Here is a 21,317-nt window from a genome sequence, read left to right as displayed (position 1 = left end):
CCTCGGCACACATCCTCCGCCTAATCCTACTCCCTGCACCCCGCTGCCTGTCCCTCTGCATCTCCCCCCAACCCGCTGCCTAAAGTTTTTAAAGATATAAAACGATAAATATTGTTTTATGTTAATTACTCCTGTGCCCTTTTTATACTGTTGGCGTTATGTGCCATTTTTGCCTGTTCCGCCATATACAGTATATAAAGTATATGACATAAGACACATTTTTGGAACTTAACACGTGTCCTGAAAGTGGGAGGGGGGGGGGGGGGGTCAGCACATATCAAACCTGAACTCAAAATTAAAACTCAAAACAAACATACACACGTCATACCTCTCGTGTAGTCTACTCCTCAATCAATTTCTCCTGACCCGTGTGCTGTTTGTCCACTGTGATCAATGGAATTCTCTGTCCACCATTTTGTAAATATCCATTACCCCATAACAGCTTCCTGGTCAGCACAGAATTTCGAGAAAGAAATTGTAATGAATTTTGTCTATAATTGTAATTATTCATAATTTCACATGAATGTTCTTGTAATTTTTGCATAATTGTGAGCCAATGTTGGTGGAGAATAGCAATGCCCCCCCCCCCCCCCCCCCCCCCCTATCGACCTTATACATGCTATTGCCACCAAAATAATGCATTTTTGCACAATGGCAGCATTGTGAGAAGGAGAAATTCTAAAATGGATATACAAGCCAGGTAAAAAGACCATGGTATTATATAGCAAGTGCTCATCATTCTACTTAGCAGTTGGGGGAGGAATAGATCAACTGTGGTATTAAATCCAGATGAGCAGGTTGGGTGACATGACATCTTTAAACCTGGTGTGGTATAAATTGTTTGATGTCAGCCCTAGAGGCCATTCCTCAAGCTGGACATAAACTCAATCACCGGTAAATGTCAACCGTTGAAGGCTCATCTATTGTCCTTAGTTTGTTACTCATTTACATGAAGATGGTAGCAGGAAAAAAGGGCGTCGGCAGCCACCATAGACTCTAATGCATCTATCATTAATACAGCGAGAAAGCAGAAAAAAGAGTGCCGGATAAATATCGTAACAACATTAGAACATTACAGTTTTTGAAATATGTTATCATTTCTGAAGCTTGCAACGTTATAGTTTTTGTCATATTATTTTGTTTGTATGTACAGATTGTATGTTATCAAAGATATGATCATTTCTATGTGTAAAAGGGTGTTTCTGCAGAGGGAGTGGTTAGGGTTAGGCGCCACCGGGGGACGGTTAGTTTTAGGCAACACTGGGGGGTGGTTAGGGTTAGGCACCACAGAGGGGAGGAAGTGGTTAAGGTTAGGCACCACTAGGGGAGTGGTTAGTTTTAGGCACCACCAGGTGAAGGTTCTGTGTGAGAGTAGGGTGGGGTTCAGCTGTATTGTTGAATTATGCAACAATTTTTAACGTTAATATCTTTTTCGTTATTATCTCCCATCTGTTTTTTCCATGCACGCCATGAAGATACTGTGTGGCTTTGAGACGTATATACAAGATGCAGATGTTCAGGTTTGCTGAAAGTCCAGACCAGGGCAGGCTGATGTAACATGATAACTAAGCCCCTCCCCTTGACCCTATGCTAATCTCTCCCCTGCATCTGGCCTTATCTAAGCAGTGATATAACATTAAAATGTAGCCCCATCCCCTAAATCTGTATTAATTTCTTCCCTGCACCAGGCCTTGTCTAAGCAGTGATGTAACATGAGAAGTTAGTCCCTCCCCCTGAACCTATGCTAATTTCTCCCCTGCACCAGGCCTTGTCTAAGCAGTGATGTAACATGAGAAGTTAGTCCCTCCCCCTGAGCCTATGCTATTTTCTCCCCTGCACCAGGCCTTGTCTAAGCAATGATGCAACATGGGAAGTTAGTCCCTCCCCCTGAACCTATGCTAATTTCTACCCTGCACCAGGCCTTGTCTAAGCAGTGATGTAACATGAGAAGTTAGTCCCTCCCCCTGAACCTATGCTAATTTCTACCCTGCACCAGGCCTTGTCTAAGCAGTGATGTAACATGAGAAGTTAGTCCCTCCCCCTGAACCTATGCTAATCTCTCCCCTGCACCAGGCCTTGTCTAAGTTGGGATGTAACATGATAAGTTAGTCCCTCCCCCTGAACCTATGCTAATCTCTCCCCTGCACCTGGTCTCGTCTAAGCAGTGATGTAACATGAGAAGTTAGTCCTTCCCCCTGAACCTATGCTAATCTCTCCCCTGCACCAGGCCTCGTCTAAGCAGTGATGTAACATGAGAAGTTAGTCCCTCTCCCTGAACCTATGCTAATTTCTCCCCTGCAGCTGGCCTTGTCAAGCAGTGATGTAACAGGATAAGTTAGTCCCTCCCCCTGAGCCTATGCTAATTTCTCCCCTGCACCAGGCCTTGTCTAAGCAGTGATGTAACATGAGAAGCTAGTCCCTCCCCCTGAACCTATGCTAATTTCTCCCCTGCACCTGGTCTCGTCTAAGCAGTGATGTAACATGAGAAGTTAGTCCCTCCCCCTGAACCTATGCTAATCTCTCCCCTGCACCTGGTCTCGTCTAAGCAGTAATGTAACATGATAAATTAGTCCCTCCCACCTAACCTATGTTAATCTCTCCCCTGCACCTGGCCTCTTCTAAGCAGTGATGTAACATGAGAATTGAGCCCCTCCCCTTGTACCTGTGCTAATCTCTCCCCTGCACGAGGCTTTGTCTAAACAGTGATGTAACCATAGCCTAGGTGACACTACACTGAAGCATGCTGGGGCATGGACATGGCCACTATGACATCACAAAGCTTTACAGGCTTAGTATGGGGCTGCTCTTGCAGATTGCAGTTGGCTTCAGGTACCGTTTCCTTTCTACCGTTTCCTAACATAGGGCATATCACTGGCTCTGTTCTTGTGCCGACTTTCACTTTTCCAGTTTAACGTAAAACTTAACATAAAACACAGCATTTCACTTTATGCTTTGTCAACCCAGCCTCAAGAAGGGGACCCCCCAGAGGCCAATCCCCCCACCCGGGGGAGAGGGGGAGGCTTGGCTGCCCCTCTCCCCCGGAGCCCCACCATACCATGGACCATGCGGGCTGGTATAGCTGAGGGTGTGAAGCCCCACACGGCCGGGGCTCTGCAGTCTCTCTGTCTCTCTGTCCCAGCCTGCATGGGGAACAAGGGGTTAAAGTAGGGACCCCACGTAATTTTTTTTTTTACAAATCCAACACTGAACATAATAAAAATGTTTAAAAAAATATCGTATTTTTCGCCGTATAAGAGGCACTTTTTCTTCCCCAAAACTTTTGGGGAAAAGTGGGTGCATCTTATGCGGCGAAGGTATAGATTTTGGGATGCAGAGGTGCGCAGGGAAGCGGTATATACATTACCTGCTCCTGCCGCCGCGCTCCTGGCTCCAGTCCTGCTTCGGGATCCTCTTCTGCCATCCACCGATGCCTGCTGCTCCTGCTGCCATGATCCTGGCTCCAGTCCTGCTTCGCGATCCTCTTCTCCCATCTACCGCTGTTGCAGCCGCTGAACATCGCTGGCCGGTGAGTCCTAATTAGCTGCGCAGGGATTACGCAACCAGTACACATGTGCCAGGGTCATGCATGCGTGACCCCGGCGCACGTGTCCTGATTGCGTAATCACCATGCGGTTAATTGGGACTCACCGGCAAGCGATGTTCGGCGGCTGTATCAGCGGTAGATGGGAGAAGAGGATCGCGAAGCAGGACTGGAGCCAGGATCATGGCAGCAGGAGCAGCAGGCATCGGTGGATGGCAGAAGAGGATCCCGAAGCAGGACTGGAGCCAGGAGTTTGTTACTCATTTACATGAAGATGGTAGCAGGAAAAAAGGGCGTCGGCAGCCACCATAGACTCTAATGCATCTATCATTAACACAGCGAGAAAGCAGAAAAAAGAGTGCCGGATAAATATCGTAACAACATTAGAACATTACAGTTTTTGAAATATGTTATCATTTCTGAAGCTTGCAACGTTATAGTTTTTGTCATATTATTTTGTTTGTATGTACAGATTGTATGTTATCAAAGATATGATCATTTCTATGTGTAAAAGGGTGTTTCTGCAGAGGGAGTGGTTAGGGTTAGGCGCCACCGGGGGACGGCTAGTTTTAGGCAACACTGGGGGGTGGTTAGGGTTAGGCACCACAGAGCGGAGGAAGTGGTTAAGGTTAGGCACCACTAGGGGAGTGGTTAGTTTTAGGCACCACCAGGTGAAGGTTCTGTGTGAGAGTAGGGTGGGGTTCAGCTGTATTGTTGAATTACACAACAATTTTTAACGTTAATATCTTTTTCGTTATTATCTCCCATCTGTTTTTTAAACAGTATTTATTGTTAACCAAGTTCCACATCAATGTTTATCGTTATTAAGATTTTGTTTATCCACCGGCGCCATTTTGCTATCCAGCCGGGCCCTTTTTTTCCTGCCAGCCTTTTTCCATGCACGCCATGAAGATACTGTGTGGCTTTGAGACATATTTACAAGATGCAGATGTTCAGGTTTGCTGAAAGTCCAGACCAGGGCAGGCTGATGTAACATGATAACTAAGCCCCTCCCCTTGAACCTATGGTAATCTCTCCCCTGCATCTGGCCTTATCTAAGCAGTGATATAACATTAGAATGTAGCCTCATCCCCTAAATCTGTATTAATTTCTCCCCTGCACCAGGCCTTGTCTAAGCAGTGATGTAACATGAGAAGTTAGTCCCTCCCCCTGAACCTATGCTAATCTCTCCCCTGCACCAGGCCTTGTCTAAGCAGTGATGCAACATGGGAAGTTAGTCCCTCCCCCTGAACCTATGCTAATTTCTACCCTGCACCAGGCCTTGTCTAAGCAGTGATGTAACATGAGAAAGTTAGTCCCTCTCCTGAACCTATGCTAATCTCTCCCCTGCACCTGGTCTCGTCTAAGCAGTGATGTAACATGAGAAGTTAGTCCTTCCCCCTGAACCTATGCTAATCTCTCCCCTGCACCTGGTCTCGTCTAAGCAGTAATGTAACATGATAAATTAGTCCCTCCCACCTAACCTATGTTAATCTCTCCCCTGCACCTGGCCTCTTCTAAGCAGTGATGTAACATGAGAATTGAGCCCCTCCCCTTGTACCTGTGCTAATCTCTCCCCTGCACGAGGCTTTGTCTAAACAGTGATGTAACCATAGCCTAGGTGACACTACACTGAAGCATGCTGGGGCATGGACATGGCCACTATGACATCACAAAGCTTTACAGGCTTAGTATGGGGCTGCTCTTGCAGATTGCAGTTGGCTTCAGGTACCGTTTCCTTTCTACCGTTTCCTAACATAGGGCATATCACTGGCTCTGTTCTTGTGCCGACTTTCACTTTTCCAGTTTAACGTAAAACTTAACATAAAACACAGCATTTCACTTTATGCTTTGTCAACCCAGCCTCAAGAAGGGGACCCCCCAGAGGCCAATCCCCCCACCCGGGGGAGAGGGGGAGGCTTGGCTGCCCCTCTCCCCCGGAGCCCCACCATACCATGGACCATGCGGGCTGGTATAGCTGAGGGTGTGAAGCCCCACACGGCCGGGGCTCTGCAGTCTCTCTGTCTCTCTGTCCCAGCCTGCATGGGGAACAAGGGGTTAAAGTAGGGACCCCACGTAATTTTTTTTTTTACAAATCCAACACTGAACATAATAAAAATGTTTAAAAAAATATCGTATTTTTCGCCGTATAAGAGGCACTTTTTCTTCCCCAAAACTTTTGGGGAAAAGTGGGTGCATCTTATGCGGCGAAGGTATAGATTTTGGGATGCAGAGGTGCGCAGGGAAGCGGTATATACATTACCTGCTCCTGCCGCCGCGCTCCTGGCTCCAGTCCTGCTTCGGGATCCTCTTCTGCCATCCACCGATGCCTGCTGCTCCTGCTGCCATGATCCTGGCTCCAGTCCTGCTTCGCGATCCTCTTCTCCCATCTACCGCTGTTGCAGCCGCTGAACATCGCTGGCCGGTGAGTCCTAATTAGCTGCGCAGGGATTACGCAACCAGTACACATGTGCCAGGGTCATGCATGCGTGACCCCGGCGCACGTGTCCTGATTGCGTAATCACCATGCGGTTAATTGGGACTCACCGGCAAGCGATGTTCGGCGGCTGTATCAGCGGTAGATGGGAGAAGAGGATCGCGAAGCAGGACTGGAGCCAGGATCATGGCAGCAGGAGCAGCAGGCATCGGTGGATGGCAGAAGAGGATCCCGAAGCAGGACTGGAGCCAGGAGTTTGTTACTCATTTACATGAAGATGGTAGCAGGAAAAAAGGGCGTCGGCAGCCACCATAGACTCTAATGCATCTATCATTAACACAGCGAGAAAGCAGAAAAAAGAGTGCCGGATAAATATCGTAACAACATTAGAACATTACAGTTTTTGAAATATGTTATCATTTCTGAAGCTTGCAACGTTATAGTTTTTGTCATATTATTTTGTTTGTATGTACAGATTGTATGTTATCAAAGATATGATCATTTCTATGTGTAAAAGGGTGTTTCTGCAGAGGGAGTGGTTAGGGTTAGGCGCCACCGGGGGACGGCTAGTTTTAGGCAACACTGGGGGGTGGTTAGGGTTAGGCACCACAGAGCGGAGGAAGTGGTTAAGGTTAGGAACCACCAGGGGAGTGGTTAGTTTTAGGCACCACCAGGTGAAGGTTCTGTGTGAGAGTAGGGTGGGGTTCAGCTGTATTGTTGAATTACACAACAATTTTTAACGTTAATATCTTTTTCGTTATTATCTCCCATCTGTTTTTTAAACAGTATTTATTGTTAACCAAGTTCCACATCAATGTTTATCGTTATTAAGATTTTGTTTATCCACCGGCGCCATTTTTTTCCTGCCAGCCTTTTTCCATGCACGCCATGAAGATACTGTGTGGCTTTGAGACATATTTACAAGATGCAGATGTTCAGGTTTGCTGAAAGTCCAGACCAGGGCAGGCTGATGTAACATGATAACTAAGCCCCTCCCCTTGAACCTATGGTAATCTCTCCCCTGCATCTGGCCTTATCTAAGCAGTGATATAACATTAGAATGTAGCCTCATCCCCTAAATCTGTATTAATTTCTCCCCTGCACCAGGCCTTGTCTAAGCAGTGATGTAACATGAGAAGTTAGTCCCTCCCCCTGAACCTATGCTAATCTCTCCCCTGCACCAGGCCTTGTCTAAGCAGTGATGCAACATGGGAAGTTAGTCCCTCCCCCTGAACCTATGCTAATTTCTACCCTGCACCAGGCCTTGTCTAAGCAGTGATGTAACATGAGAAAGTTAGTCCCTCCCCTGAACCTATGCTAATCTCTCCCCTGCACCTGGTCTCGTCTAAGTAGTGCTGTAACATGAGAAGTTAGTCCCTCCCCCTGAACCTATGCTAATCTCTCCCCTGCACCAGGCCTTGTCTAAGCAGTGATGTAACATGAGAAGTTAGTCCCTCCCCCTGAACCTATGCTAATTTCTCCCCTGCAGCTGGCCTTGTCAAGCAGTGATGTAACAGGATAAGTTAGTCCCTCCCCCTGAGCCTATGCTAATTTCTCCCCTGCACCAGGCCTTGTCTAAGCAGTGATATAACATGAGAAGTTAGTCCCCTCCCCCTGAACCTATGCTAATCTCTCCCCTGCACCTGGTCTCGTCTAAGCAGTGATGTAACATGAGAAGTTAGTCCCTCCCCCTGAACCTATGCTAATCTCTCCCCGGCACCTGGTCTCGTCTAAGCAGTAATGTAAAATGAGAAGTTAGTCCCTCCCACTTAACCTATGTTAATCTCTCCCCTGCACCTGGCCTCTTCTAAGCAGTGATGTAACATGAGAATTGAGCCCCTCCCCTTGTACCTGTGCTAATCTCTCCCCTGCACCAGGCTTTGTCTAAACAGTGATGTAACCATAGCCTAGGTGACACTACACTGAAGCATGCTGGGGCATGGACATGGCCACTATGACATCACAAAGCTTTACAGGCTTAGTATGGGGCTGCTCTTGCAGATTGCAGTTGGCTTCAGGTACCGTTTCCTTTCTACCGTTTCCTAACATAGGGCATATCACTGGCTCTGTTCTTGTGCCGACTTTCACTTTTCCAGTTTAACGTAAAACGTGACATAAAACACAGCATTTCACTTTATGCTTTGTCAACCCAGCCTCAAGAAGGGGACCCCCCAGAGGCCAATCCCCCCACCCGGGGGAGAGGGGGAGGCTTGGCTGCCCCTCTCCCCCGGAGCCCCACCATACCATGGACCATGCGGCTTGGTATAGCTGAGGGTGTGAAGCCCCACACGGCCGGGGCTCTGCAGTCTCTCTGTCTCTCTGTCCCAGCCTGCATGGGGAACAAGGGGTTAAAGTAGGGACCCCACGTAATTTTTTTTTTTTACAAATCCAACACTGAACATAAAAAAAGGAAAATAAAAATGTTTCAAAAAATATGTAAAATTGCTTTATACAGCCATATTGCGGCTGTATAGAGATCCCTGGACAAAGTGTTGCGGCTCCGGAGGGGTTTCCAGGGGGCCGGTACGCACTGGGTATGGACCCCCTGGATACCCTGTCATGAAATTTGATATATATAAATTTCTACCATTAGGTTGCTACATTATCTGTCATTTACCACATTTAAATCTATTCTTTTTTCCTACTGAAACTTACAAATCGATTTTCTCAAAAACTATAAGGTTGTTTTTCCTCTTGTGCCCACTGTCCCCCTCCACATACCCTGAAAATCTGGTGTGTTTGGTATTTCACAAACCTGATGAAGGGCTCCGCCAGAAACATGTAGTGTACTGTCTGCTTCAATACAGCTTGCTGCTGCACACAGCTTCTGAGTGCCGTGTCTTCTTTTCGTTGTGGCCTGTTTGTTTACAGGTATGGTGGACCTGCATGACACTGAGCACCGGCTGGCCGACTTTTTGTTGGTACATACCCAAGGTGAGGTGATCTTTTTGTCCTTGTTGTGTTTGGTATTTGGTGCTTTGTTATTAACCGCCAAAGTTGGCAGCTGCCTGTCATGTAAGTCTGTGGAGCATGCAGCGAATAACAGATTTACTAAATTCCGCTACCTGTACATTCCAGCGGTATTCCGGCTGTATTCCGTGGTATTCCGTATGTATGTTTCCGTAATTTTTATCTGGACTTCCGTAACTTTCGGAAGCATTACTCAGTCCGTCAGTTGCTCATTTGCTACATCGTTTTTGGTTTCTTCTGCCAGTTAAGATGATCATGAAGATTGTGTTTAAGAGTGTCCCCGGGTTACGAACGCCCGACTTATGAACAACCCGCCGATACGATCGCCGTGACCATAGCTCCGCCCTGTCGCATGACGTCACGCCCGCCAGTGACTACCTGTTCTGCCCCGTTGAAAAAGAAGAATATGGACAGCGGAAGGTAAATAGAGGCCTACTCACCTGATCCTCAGTTGTAGAAAGGTGCCCTCGTAGTGCCCGGAAGGTCCGCAGCCTGTCCTCTCGCTTCCTCCATTGTTGCCCGGCGGCTCCTGGCTTCACATGCGGCGCTTAATGACGCAATTAGGAAGCACCGCCACTAGGGGGCTCTTCCTGATTACGTCATTATGCGCCGCATGTGAAGCCAGGAGCCGCCGGGTAACAATGGAGGAAGCAAGAGGACGGGCTGCTGACCTTCCGGGCACCTTCTACCGCCGAGGATCAGGTGAGTAGGCCTCTATTTACCTTCCGCTGCCCATATTCTTCTTACGGACAGATTCAGGTTAAGAACGATTGGGCAGTCCCTATCTAGTTCGTTAACCGAGGACTACCTGTACTGTAAATTTGTCCGGTGCCGCCTACTATAAAATTCCGGATTCCTCATACCGACACGGAAATGCAAATTCCAGCCGGTAATGCGGAAATATCAATTCCGTCAATTCCGGATGAGCATCCCTAGTGCTAACCTAAAATGTGATGTTCGGCCCATCTCTAGCTTCCAGTTCTTGTGCAGCCCCCTATTCCACGTGTAACATTTATGTACAGCAGCCCCTCTCTTTCATAAGCAGCCCCGTTAGGCATCATTTTCCCTTTTTCACGTGTTGCTCTCCATGTTCAGCCCCCTCTTTTCAATGTAGCAACCCCTTTTTAAAGTTTAGGTGCCCTATTGGTCTGCAGCCGCCCAAGGCCTGGGCTTTTGTGGTCTTTCCAGAAATCTGGTCCTAATTGGAAATCCCCTCAGGCCGGTTTCACACTGCAAACTTGCGGTAGCGTTGTGGTTCTGCAAGTGTGCCACACCACATCATACCACCAGAAATAGGCCTTTCAGGAACACTGCGCACCGTCTGGCCACCAGCCAAGCAGGAAGTGACACGCGCTTTTGGTCACTTCCTGCTTTGGGGTATGCAGAAGTGCACGGTAGCGTATTGTAAAAATCTGCTTCTGCGCATGCACGCTGCAACGTCGACCTTTTAATAAACTCCACGTTGCCGTAGGACTAGCATGACTTCTGGGCCAACGCAGATCGCTGCAGGTCGCCGTGGATCCCGTGCAGTAAAGTAGTTCTGCGCTCGCAATTAGATTAGGGACTTCTGGCGCAGTGTAATGCAACATGGAAAGTATGAACCCCATAGGGTTGCATTAAGCTGCGGCAGCAATGCATCAATTGAATTATGCACACTGCACCACCCCAGTGTGACACTCCGCAGTGTAGGCTCGCTGGCCAAGCTTCTAGACATAGCCAAGCCTATTACAACTTCACAGCCTGCTTAAAGGACACCCGAAGCGAAAATTAACAAATGAAATAAACAATTACAGTACATCTATCGTCCTTCTCCTAAAAATGACTTTTTGACATATTCCACACTTTTATTTTATGTTTAAATCTACTTTTTTTAGTTTTAACAGTTTTATTGTTTTTGCTCAATGACACATTCATTGTAGTATGCCAGAGCTGAAATCTGTATGAACTATTGACCCCTTGTATCTCTTTCCTGCTATCAGAAACCATTTTCTGCTAGAAAAGTGTTTTATAGTTGGAATTTATTATCAATGAGGGTCACACTGTAGTCACTTCCTGTCTGAGTCAGGACTGAGTCAGACACTTACATACCTGATATTTAACTCTTTCAGGCAGAGAAAGAAAAAAAGGAGCACAGCCTAGTTATTAGTGTGCTTGGCATTGTGCATACACATGTCTATCTCATCATGTCACATGTCACTTCGGGTATCCTTTAAAGCCAATCATCAGCAGGGCTGGTTATAGACTTTTTGCCGCCTGAGGCAAGTTTATGAGAATGCAAGTTTTTGGGCACTCAACTGCGTGCTATGATTTTGTACAAAGCACTTTTGTAAGCGCTTTTGCAGAGCAATTCCGTTTTTCCATTTCCTGATGTCAGTCAGGAAGTGAACTCTTTCACCCAAAAATGAATAAATACAATGAGCTTGGTTCACAAAGCGGTGCTAACAGTTAGCACACTGGTGAAAAGCCCTTTATCACGCCTAAACTCAGTTTAGGCATGATAAGTTTAGGTGTGATAAGTTTAGGCGTGATAACTATAGCACCAACTGGGTTAGCACCGCAGTGCACAGCTGATCAAAAGTTTTGCGCTAGCAAAGTCTGGTGCGCGCGAAACGTCGCATATTGTTTAATGGCACTGCTTTGCACGCAGGGCTTTGCGCGCAATCTAAACTTATTTAAACTTATCACGCCTAAACTTATCACGCCTAAACTTATCACGTCTAAACTTTTCACGCCTAAACTGAGTTTAAGCGTGATAAAGGGCTTTTAACCAGCGTGCTGCAATGGTTATCACGCCTAAAGTATTTTAGGTGTGATAACTGGGTTATCACCAATTTGTGAATCAGGCCCATTGTATTTATTCATAAGAGCATGAACGCAATAGCCGGATAAAGCAATTTGTGAGCATTTTGTGCTTTTTCCAATACCTTCTATTGTAGAAAAATCACCCCGAAAATGGTACATGCATAATTTTGCTGAGCGGAAAGCGGACGCAATGAGCTGATATGAACTGTCCCATAAGAAATCATTGCACTAACGATTTCAGGGGATTTTTAAAAAGCGCCGGCGCTCAAAACAACAAAAACAAATAAAACGCAAAACTCCCTAGGTGTGAATAAGTGCAGAGTTTGTTTTTGTTTTCTTTTTAATCGCTAGCGTTTCTAGAATCGCTGTAAAGGCGATTGTGTAATGAAATATCTTCAGAATGGGTATCATTCATAAAGAGGCTGTCGGTAAGGGGAATCGATGCGGAAAAACACCGCTGGCGGTGTTTTAGACTTCTGGGTGGGCATTCATAAAGAAGTATCCATGTGCGGAAGCAGTGTGGAGATTCCCCGAACTAGGCAGGCGGTAGGCTTGCGGAGACACGGAAGCTGCCGAGTTGATACATTTCTCTGTGTTCCGCTCTGCTGCAGCTGCCTGGGAGGTCTGTGTGTCTCCATTCACTTACATTAGTATCGCCACATCAGAGGGAGCTGGACTTTCCGACGTTGCACCGCTGGCGGTATTCTTTATGAATTAACATTTTGCTACATTTGTTCCGATAATCACCGCACAAGGCGGTGATTTATCACTCTGCTCGGTAATGTCATTTTTTCATGCGGAAAGAGCCTTTATGAATGCTGACTTTGCCGAGTGGTCGGTAAAGTCAGCTGTTTTTAGCATTTCCGTATGCGGAAATGCTTTATAAGGGCTGGTGCACACCGAGCGGCTTTTTGGGCGTTTTCAGATCCGCTTGCGGCTGCGGATCTGCTTGGTCAATGTATCTCAATGGGGTGGTGCACACCAGAGCGGCAGGCGTTTTGCAGAAACGAAAAATGCCTGGGTGAGGCATTTTTTGGATTTCGGATGCGTTTCTGCCTCAATGTTAAGTATAGGAAAAACGCAAACCGCTCTGAAAAACGGCACTTCAGAGCGGTTTTGCAGGTGTTTTTGTTACAGAAGCTGTTCAGTAACAGCTTTACTGTAACAATATATGAAATCTACTATACTGAAAACCGCAGCAGCAATCCGCAAAACGCTAGCAAACCGCCTCATAAAAATAAAAAAAAGCGTTTAAAAATATGCTAGCATTTTGCGGATCTGCTAGCGGGTTTTGGTGTGCACCAGCCCTGAATGATACCCTATGTGTCTGTTTTGACATGAGCGATGAGCTTTCTTCTCATGCGCAAACGTGGGTCCTGCACCATTTTCTGAGCGATTACACTTTGTACAGTGACAGTGAACGCAGAACTTTCTATCTGCTCCAAAATATATGCAACAGCATATACTTTTGAGGACCGTTCCATGCCAATTGGCGTGGGCACGGCGGCAGCCCCAGGACTGCCTAATGCTGATCAGCGTGCGGTCCTGAGGGCGGAGTTTGCAGCGCGCATCCCCACTTGAATGACGGAATGCCCGCTTGAATGCCTGTGACAGTGTTCATGGGGGGAGGGAGGGCAGAATGGAAAAAAAAAAAAAACACAGAGAAAATGGTCAAATTTATTTTAAAAATAATAGTATAAATATTTATATAAAAAAAAAAAAAAAATAAACATTGGGGGAACAATCATTGCTCACCAACAGAGAGCTCTGTAGGTGGGCAGAAAGAAAGTGTGTGTGGGGGGGGGGTCACTTGTGTGCTGAGTTGTGCGGCCCTGCAGAGAGCCCTTAAAGCTGCAGTGGCCTATTTAGTGAAAAATGGCCTGGTCTTTAGGGGGGGGGGGGGTTTAACACTGCTGCCCTCAAGTAGTTAAAGAAAAACATTTCTTTGTTACAGCTGATACAAATCCTGTAATAAATCTGCAGTGTGTCTACTTCCTGCTTTCATGGAAACAGACATATCGTTAACATATCCTGTGTTTACCAATTAGCTGCTCTGTTGTAGCAGCCAGCGGACACAGCTGAGAGATCAAATTACAGTTGTGATTAGTCACATATGAGGGGGCATTAGCCATGCTAATCTCTCTAAATACACACAGGGTGCATTTCTCTATGGTTTCTTTTTGTCCTGTGCAAAGAGTTCAGCTTCACTTTAAAAGACTTTCAGTTCCGGGTGAAAGAGTGCACTACCTCTTTGTCTGCACACACAAAAAAACCTGCACATCGCAAAACAAAAACACATACAAAATCATTCGCATAAAAATGAAAACCGTTAAACAAAATCTCTCACAAAAACGCTTAGAGCTTACGATTTGTAGTATAAACTTGGCGTAGAACTGTTTTGCCATACCTTCCAACTTTTTGAAATAAGAAAGAGGGACACTTAAGCCACACCCCAACACACCCCTAGTCACGCCCCGGACACACCCCCTAGTCACGCATGCCATAAAGATATCATAGGAAAAATATGTTGTTTTATAATTCAAACCACACTGGTCCTTTCTATCCTGGTTCCTTTTCCTTCATATTAACATTTGAAAATAAGAAACCTATCAATTTTAGGCTGCTTTCACAGTGGGACGTTAAAGTCCCACGTTCCAGCAGCCTGTGTAACGCAGCGCAACTAACAGCACTGTAAAATCAATGTGCTGTTCACAGTGCCTACAGCCGCCGGATCGACCCCTGCCGCGTCCCCGCTCGTCCACGCTTGCGCGCGGATCGATTACCGCTCGTCCCCGCCGGCGCTCCTTATCAGCCACTCGATTCCCTGCCATTGTCCGCCGGCCGGGATCGAGAGGGCGCGGGTCGAGCGGCATGATCGGGCCAGCTGAATATTATCAGCTGGCCAGATCAGCTGCTCGATACACAGTACAGAAACGTACCGTGTATCCCCAGCATTATTCTAAATATAGTTTAGAGTCAATTAAATATATTTTTCATTAGAAAAATATACATATTTACATATATCTGGACATCAGTCCTGAAAGAGGGACACATGAGGAGGAAAGAGGGAAAGAGGGACTGGGTTTCAAAAGAGGCACTGTCCCTCCAAAAGATGGACAGCTGGGAGCTATGGTTTTGCAATGAATCATGCAGTGGTTTAGTAAGCTGTCTCTGCACACAAAGGAGTGGTTTCCTGAGGAAGTAACAAACAAGTTTCTGTACTGCGTTAGCCAAACAAATTATGTAAGTAGAAAAAACAAAATTACAGAAATACAAAACACATAGAAATGTACTGGAGCCTGACTCCACTATCAGATGTTGTCGCTGAAGCAGGAAAGAGGCAGAGTGCTGTAATAACAGTGGAAGACAAACCCGGAGCTGCCGGCCGGAGCACGGGAGATGAACGGCGTCTGAGAGACAGTAAGAGCAGCGTCGCTGCATTTAAAGAGAATCTGTACTGTAAAATTCTTACAATAAAAAGCATACCATTCTATTCATTATGTTCTCCTGGGCCCCTCTCTGCTGTTTCTGCCACTCCCTACTGCAATCCTGGCTTGTAATTGCCAGTTTTAGGCAGTGTTTACAAACAAAAGACATGGCATGTGATAGGCTTAGAGTAGCTCAGTGTTTGGCTCATACAGAGCTGCAGGGGGCCTGGAGAAGGTGTGTATAGCTTCTATCCTATCACAAGCAGCACAGCACATTCCAGCCTGACTGCCTAAGCCCGACAGAGCTGACAGAGGAGAGAAGATTAGATCATATAACAGAGATAACACAGCCACTGTGCAACTAGGAAAGGCTGCAGTAAGCCAGAGCACATTAGACTGCTATAGGAACTTATAGGATAGAAGAAATAAGGCTCAAAATTGTGTTACAGAGTCTCTGATATATGCCACTTGCTGTAGAATTATAGCAGTGCATTTCTGAAACTTACAAGAAGGAATTATTGATTGAAGTGGAAGTATTTTACACGCTTTGTTGACTGAGAACTAAAATGAAAACGAATATGATTGAGGATTTATAATTGATATTTAAAGAGAGACTGAATAGTGGATACATCCACTCAGTGCTGGAACAAGGTCCTTCAGCACCCAAGGCTGAGACACCAAAGTGCGCCCCTCCATCCCTCCCACCCCAGCTGTCACACACTGATTGCTATTAGACTAAGAGGTGCCACAGGGCCCACAACCTCCCCAACACCTTAATATCTAGTTATCTGGCTTGCAGTCACTGCTATGTATCCCCTTTTCTTATTTCTTTCTGCTTCATACACAATTGGGAATGACAACTGAATGAATTGTGCGCCCCCTCCTACACTGCGCCCTGAGGCTGGAGCCTCTCCAGCCTATGCCTCGGCCCGGCCCTGCATCCACCTATCACTAGCTCCATTTATCCAAGTTTGATCCATTATGAACAATAGACTTTTTTTTTTTTTTACAATTTGTGGCTATTTAATGAATGTAGGCAGGGTTTTTTGGAATATTACCAGATGCCCATGAGTGCCTGGGATTTGTATGCATGTTTGAGGGCCCGTTTCCACTATCGCAAATTTGCATGCATTTCCTGCATGCAAATTCGCATACGCAATGCAAGTGGATGGGGCTGTTTCCACTTGTCAGGAAAAATCTGCACGGCAGAGCCATCAGAATTCGCTCGCCGCACGCTGCTAGGCGCTGCAAGGCGATTCACATACTATGTATTTAATAAGAAATTCGCATGCGTTTTAGGTATGCAAATTTTACCGCAAATTTGCATACCAATTTTGCATAAAAGTAATGTAAAAGCACACAGGCACTAACATGGTTAAATTTGCATACATACAAACATATGCAAAATCATATGAGAATTTGCGGTAAAATTGGCATACAAACGCTAATGAATTTGCATCCGCATGCAAATTCGTCACCGCGGTTTCTGCGACGATTTCGCACCGCACAAGTGGAAAAGGGCCCTTAAGGTGGGTACACACATCAGATAAAAGTCTTTGGAAAATGAAAGATCACAGACCAATGTTACCCCCTTCCATGTAGTATGAGAGCCACACCTACACAGTCTATTCTATGGAGCTGCACTCCCCATCAGACAGAAATCTTACCCCCTTCCATGTAGTATGAGAGCCACACCTACACAGTCTATTCTATGGAGCTGCACTCCCCATCAGACAGAAATCTTACCCCCTTCCATGTAGTATGAGAGCCACACCTACACAGTCTATTCTATGGAGCTGCACTCCCCATCAGACAGAAATCTTACCCCCTTCCATGTAGTATGAGAGCCACACCTACACAGTCTATTCTATGGAGCTGCACTCCCCATCAGACAGAAATCTTACCCCCTTCCATGTAGTATGAGAGCCACACCTACACAGTCTATTCTATGGAGCTGCACTCCCCATCAGACAGAAATCTTACCCCCTTCCATGTAGTATGAGAGCCACACCTACACAGTCTATTCTATGGAGCTGCACTCCCCATCAGACAGAAATCTTACCCCCTTCATGTAGTATGAGAGCCATACCTACACAGTCTATTCTATGGAGCTGCACTCCACATCAGATAGAAATCTTACCCCCTTCCATGTAGTATGAGAGCCACACCTACACAGTCTATTCTATAGAGCTGCACTCCCCATCAGACAGAAATCTTACCCCCTTCCATGTAGTATGAGAGCCACACCTACACAGTCTATTCTATAGAGCTGCACTCCCCATCAGACAGAAATCTTACCCCCTTCCATGTAGTATGAGAGCCACACCTACACAGTCTATTCTATAGAGCTGCACTCCCCATCAGACAGAAATCTTACCCCCTTCCATGTAGTATGAGAGCCATACTCTACACAGTCTATTCTATGGAGCTGCACTCCCCATCAGACAGAAATCTTACCCTCTTCCATGTAGTATGAGAGCCACACCTACACAGTCTATTCTATGGAGCTGCACTCCACATCAGACAGAAATCTTACCCCCTTCCATGTAGTATGAGAGCCACACCTACACAGTCTATTCTATGGAGCTGCACTCCCCATCAGACAGAAATCTTACCCCCTCCCATGTAGTATGAGAGCCACACCTACACAGTCTATTCTATGGAGCTGCACTCCACATCAGACAGAAATCTTACCCCCTTCCATGTAGTATGAGAGCCACACCTACACAGTCTATTCTATGGAGCTGCACTCCACATCAGACAGAAATCTTACCCCCTTCCATGTAGTATGAGAGCCACACCTACACAGTCTATTCTATGGAGCTGCACTCCACATCAGACAGAAATCTTACCCCCTTCCATGTAGTATGAGAGCCACACCTACACAGTCTATTCTATGGAGCTGCACTCCCCATCAGACATAAATATTACCCCCTCCATGTAGTATGAGAGCCACACCTACACAGTCTATTCTATGGAGCTGCACTCCCCATCAGACAGAAATCTTACCCCCTTCCATGTAGTATGAGAGCCACACCTACACAGTCTATTCTATGGAGCTGCACTCCCCATCAGACAGAAATCTTACCCCCTTCCATGTAGTATGAGAGCCACACCTACACAGTCTATTCTATGGAGCTGCACTCCCCATCAGACAGAAATCTTACCCCCTTCCATGTAGTATGAGAGCCACACCTACACAGTCTATTCTATGGAGCTGCATTCCCCATCAGACATAAATATTACCCCCTCCATGTAGTATGAGAGCCACACCTACACAGTCTATTCTATGGAGCTGCACTCCCCATCAGACAGAAATCTTACCCCCTTCCATGTAGTATGAGAGCCACACCTACACAGTCTATTCTATGGAGCTGCACTCCCCATCAGACAGAAATCTTACCCCCTTCCATGTAGTATGAGAGCCACACCTACACAGTCTATTCTATGGAGCTGCACTCCCCATCAGACAGAAATCTTACCCCCTCCATGTAGTATGAGAGCCACACCTACACAGTCTATTCTATGGAGCTGCATTCCCCATCAGACATAAATATTACCCCCTCCATGTAGTATGAGAGCCACACCTACACAGTCTATTCTATGGAGCTGCACTCCCCATCAGACAGAAATCTTACCCCCTTCCATGTAGTATGAGAGCCACACCTACACAGTCTATTCTATGGAGCTGCACTCCCCATCAGACAGAAATCTTACCCCCTTCCATGTAGTATGAGAGCCACACCTACACAGTCTATTCTATGGAGCTGCACTCCCCATCAGACAGAAATCTTACCCCCTTCCATGTAGTATGAGAGCCATACCTTCACAGTCTATTCTATGGAGCTGCACTCCCCATCAGACAGAAATCTTACCCCCTCCATGTAGTATGAGAGCCACACCTACACAGTCTATTCTATGGAGCTGCATTCCCCATCAGACATAAATATTACCCCCTCCATGTAGTATGAGAGCCACACCTACACAGTCTATTCTATGGAGCTGCACTCCCCATCAGACAGAAATCTTACCCCCTTCCATGTAGTATGAGAGCCACACCTACACAGTCTATTCTATGGAGCTGCACTCCCCATCAGACAGAAATCTTACCCCCTTCCATGTAGTATGAGAGCCACACCTACACAGTCTATTCTATGGAGCTGCACTCCCCATCAGACAGAAATCTTACCCCCTTCCATGTAGTATGAGAGCCACACCTACACAGTCTATTCTATGGAGCTGTACTCCCCATCAGACAGAAATCTTACCCCCTTCCATGTAGTATGAGAGCCACACCTACACAGTCTATTCTATGGAGCTGCACTCCCCATCAGACAGAAATCTTACCCCCTTCCATGTAGTATGAGAGCCACACCTACACAGTCTATTCTATGGAGCTGCACTCCCCATCAGACAGAAATCTTACCCCCTTCCATGTAGTATGAGAGCCATACCTTCACAGTCTATTCTATGGAGCTGCACTCCCCATCAGACAGAAATCTTACCCCCTCCATGTAGTATGAGAGCCACACCTACACAGTCTATTCTATGGAGCTGCATTCCCCATCAGACATAAATATTACCCCCTCCATGTAGTATGAGAGCCACACCTACACAGTCTATTCTATGGAGCTGCACTCCCCATCAGACAGAAATCTTACCCCCTTCCATGTAGTATGAGAGCCACACCTACACAGTCTATTCTATGGAGCTGCACTCCCCATCAGACAGAAATCTTACCCCCTTCCATGTAGTATGAGAGCCACACCTACACAGTCTATTCTATGGAGCTGCACTCCCCATCAGACAGAAATCTTACCCCCTTCCATGTAGTATGAGAGCCATACCTTCACAGTCTATTCTATGGAGCTGCACTCCCCATCAGACAGAAATCTTACCCCCTTCCATGTAGTATGAGAGCCACACCTACACAGTCTATTCTATGGAGCTGCACTCCCCATCAGACAGAAATCTTACCCTCTTCCATGTAGTATGAGAGCCACACCTACACAGTCTATTCTATGGAGCTGCACTCCCCATCAGACAGAGATCTTACCCCCTTCCATGTAGTATAAGAGCCACACCTACACAGTCTATTCTATGGAGCTGCACTCCCCATCAGACAGAAATCTTACCCCCTTCCATGTAGTATGAGAGCCATACCTACACAGTCTATTCTATGGAGCTGCACTCCCCATCAGACAGAAATCTTACCCCCTTCCATGTAGTATGAGAGCCACACCTACACAGTCTATTCTATGGAGCTGCACTCCCCATCAGACAGAAATCTTACCCCCTTCCATGTAGTATGAGAGCCACACCTACACAGTCTATTCTATGGAGCTGCACTCCACATCAGACAGAAATCTTACCCCCTTCCATGTAGTATGAGAGCCACACCTACACAGTCTATTCTATGGAGCTGATCTCCCCATCAGACAGAAATCTTACCCTCTTCCATGTAGTATGAGAGCCACACCTACACAGTCTATTCTATGGAGCTGATCTCCCCATCAGACAGAAATCTTACCCCCTTCCATGTAGAATGAGAGCCACACCTACACAGTCTATTCTATGGAGCTGCACTCCCCATCAGACAGAAATCTTACCCCCTTCCATGTAGTATGAGAGCCACACCTACACAGTCTATTCTATGGAGCTGCACTCCCCATCAGACAGAAATCTTACCCTCTTCCATGTAGTATGAGAGCCACACCTACACAGTCTATTCTATGGAGCTGCACTCCCCATCAGACAGAAATCTTACCCTCTTCCATGTAGTATGAGAGCCACACCTACACAGTCTATTCTATGGAGCTGATCTCCCCATCAGACAGAAATCTTACCCTCTTCCATGTAGTATGAGAGCCACACCTACACAGTCTATTCTATGGAGCTGATCTCCCCATCAGACAGAAATCTTACCCTCTTCCATGTAGTATGAGAGCCACACCTACACAGTCTATTCTATGGAGCTGATCTCCCCATCAGACAGAAATCTTACCCCCTTCCATGTAGTATGAGAGCCACACCTACACAGTCTATTCTATGGAGCTGCACTCCCCATCAGACAGAAATCTTACCCCCTTCCATGTAGTATGAGAGCCACACCTACACAGTCTATTCTATGGAGCTGCAC

General features: G+C 46.4%; 1 protein-coding gene across 3 annotated transcripts in view; it reads left to right on the top strand.

Moving 5' to 3' along the window:
• Nucleotides 1-21,317, top strand: part of LOC137560887 (NXPE family member 3-like) — a 144,629-nt gene that overhangs the window by 23,600 nt on the left and 99,712 nt on the right. The window contains exon 1 of one of the 3 annotated variants that reach the window (XM_068272048.1): nt 15,088-15,170. The exons of the other annotated variants lie outside the window; for them this stretch is intronic. The gene's annotated coding sequence lies outside the window, so the exon portion shown is untranslated. Of the gene's footprint in view, nt 1-15,087; nt 15,171-21,317 lie in introns of those variants that run through there. 3 annotated transcript variants of the gene reach the window in all.

Source organism: Hyperolius riggenbachi, chromosome 3 (genome assembly GCF_040937935.1).
Source record: "Hyperolius riggenbachi isolate aHypRig1 chromosome 3, aHypRig1.pri, whole genome shotgun sequence".
Classification (NCBI taxonomy): domain Eukaryota; kingdom Metazoa; phylum Chordata; class Amphibia; order Anura; family Hyperoliidae; genus Hyperolius; species Hyperolius riggenbachi.
Note: the sequence above shows the minus strand (reverse complement) of the source record. Positions and strands in the feature narration are given on the sequence as shown.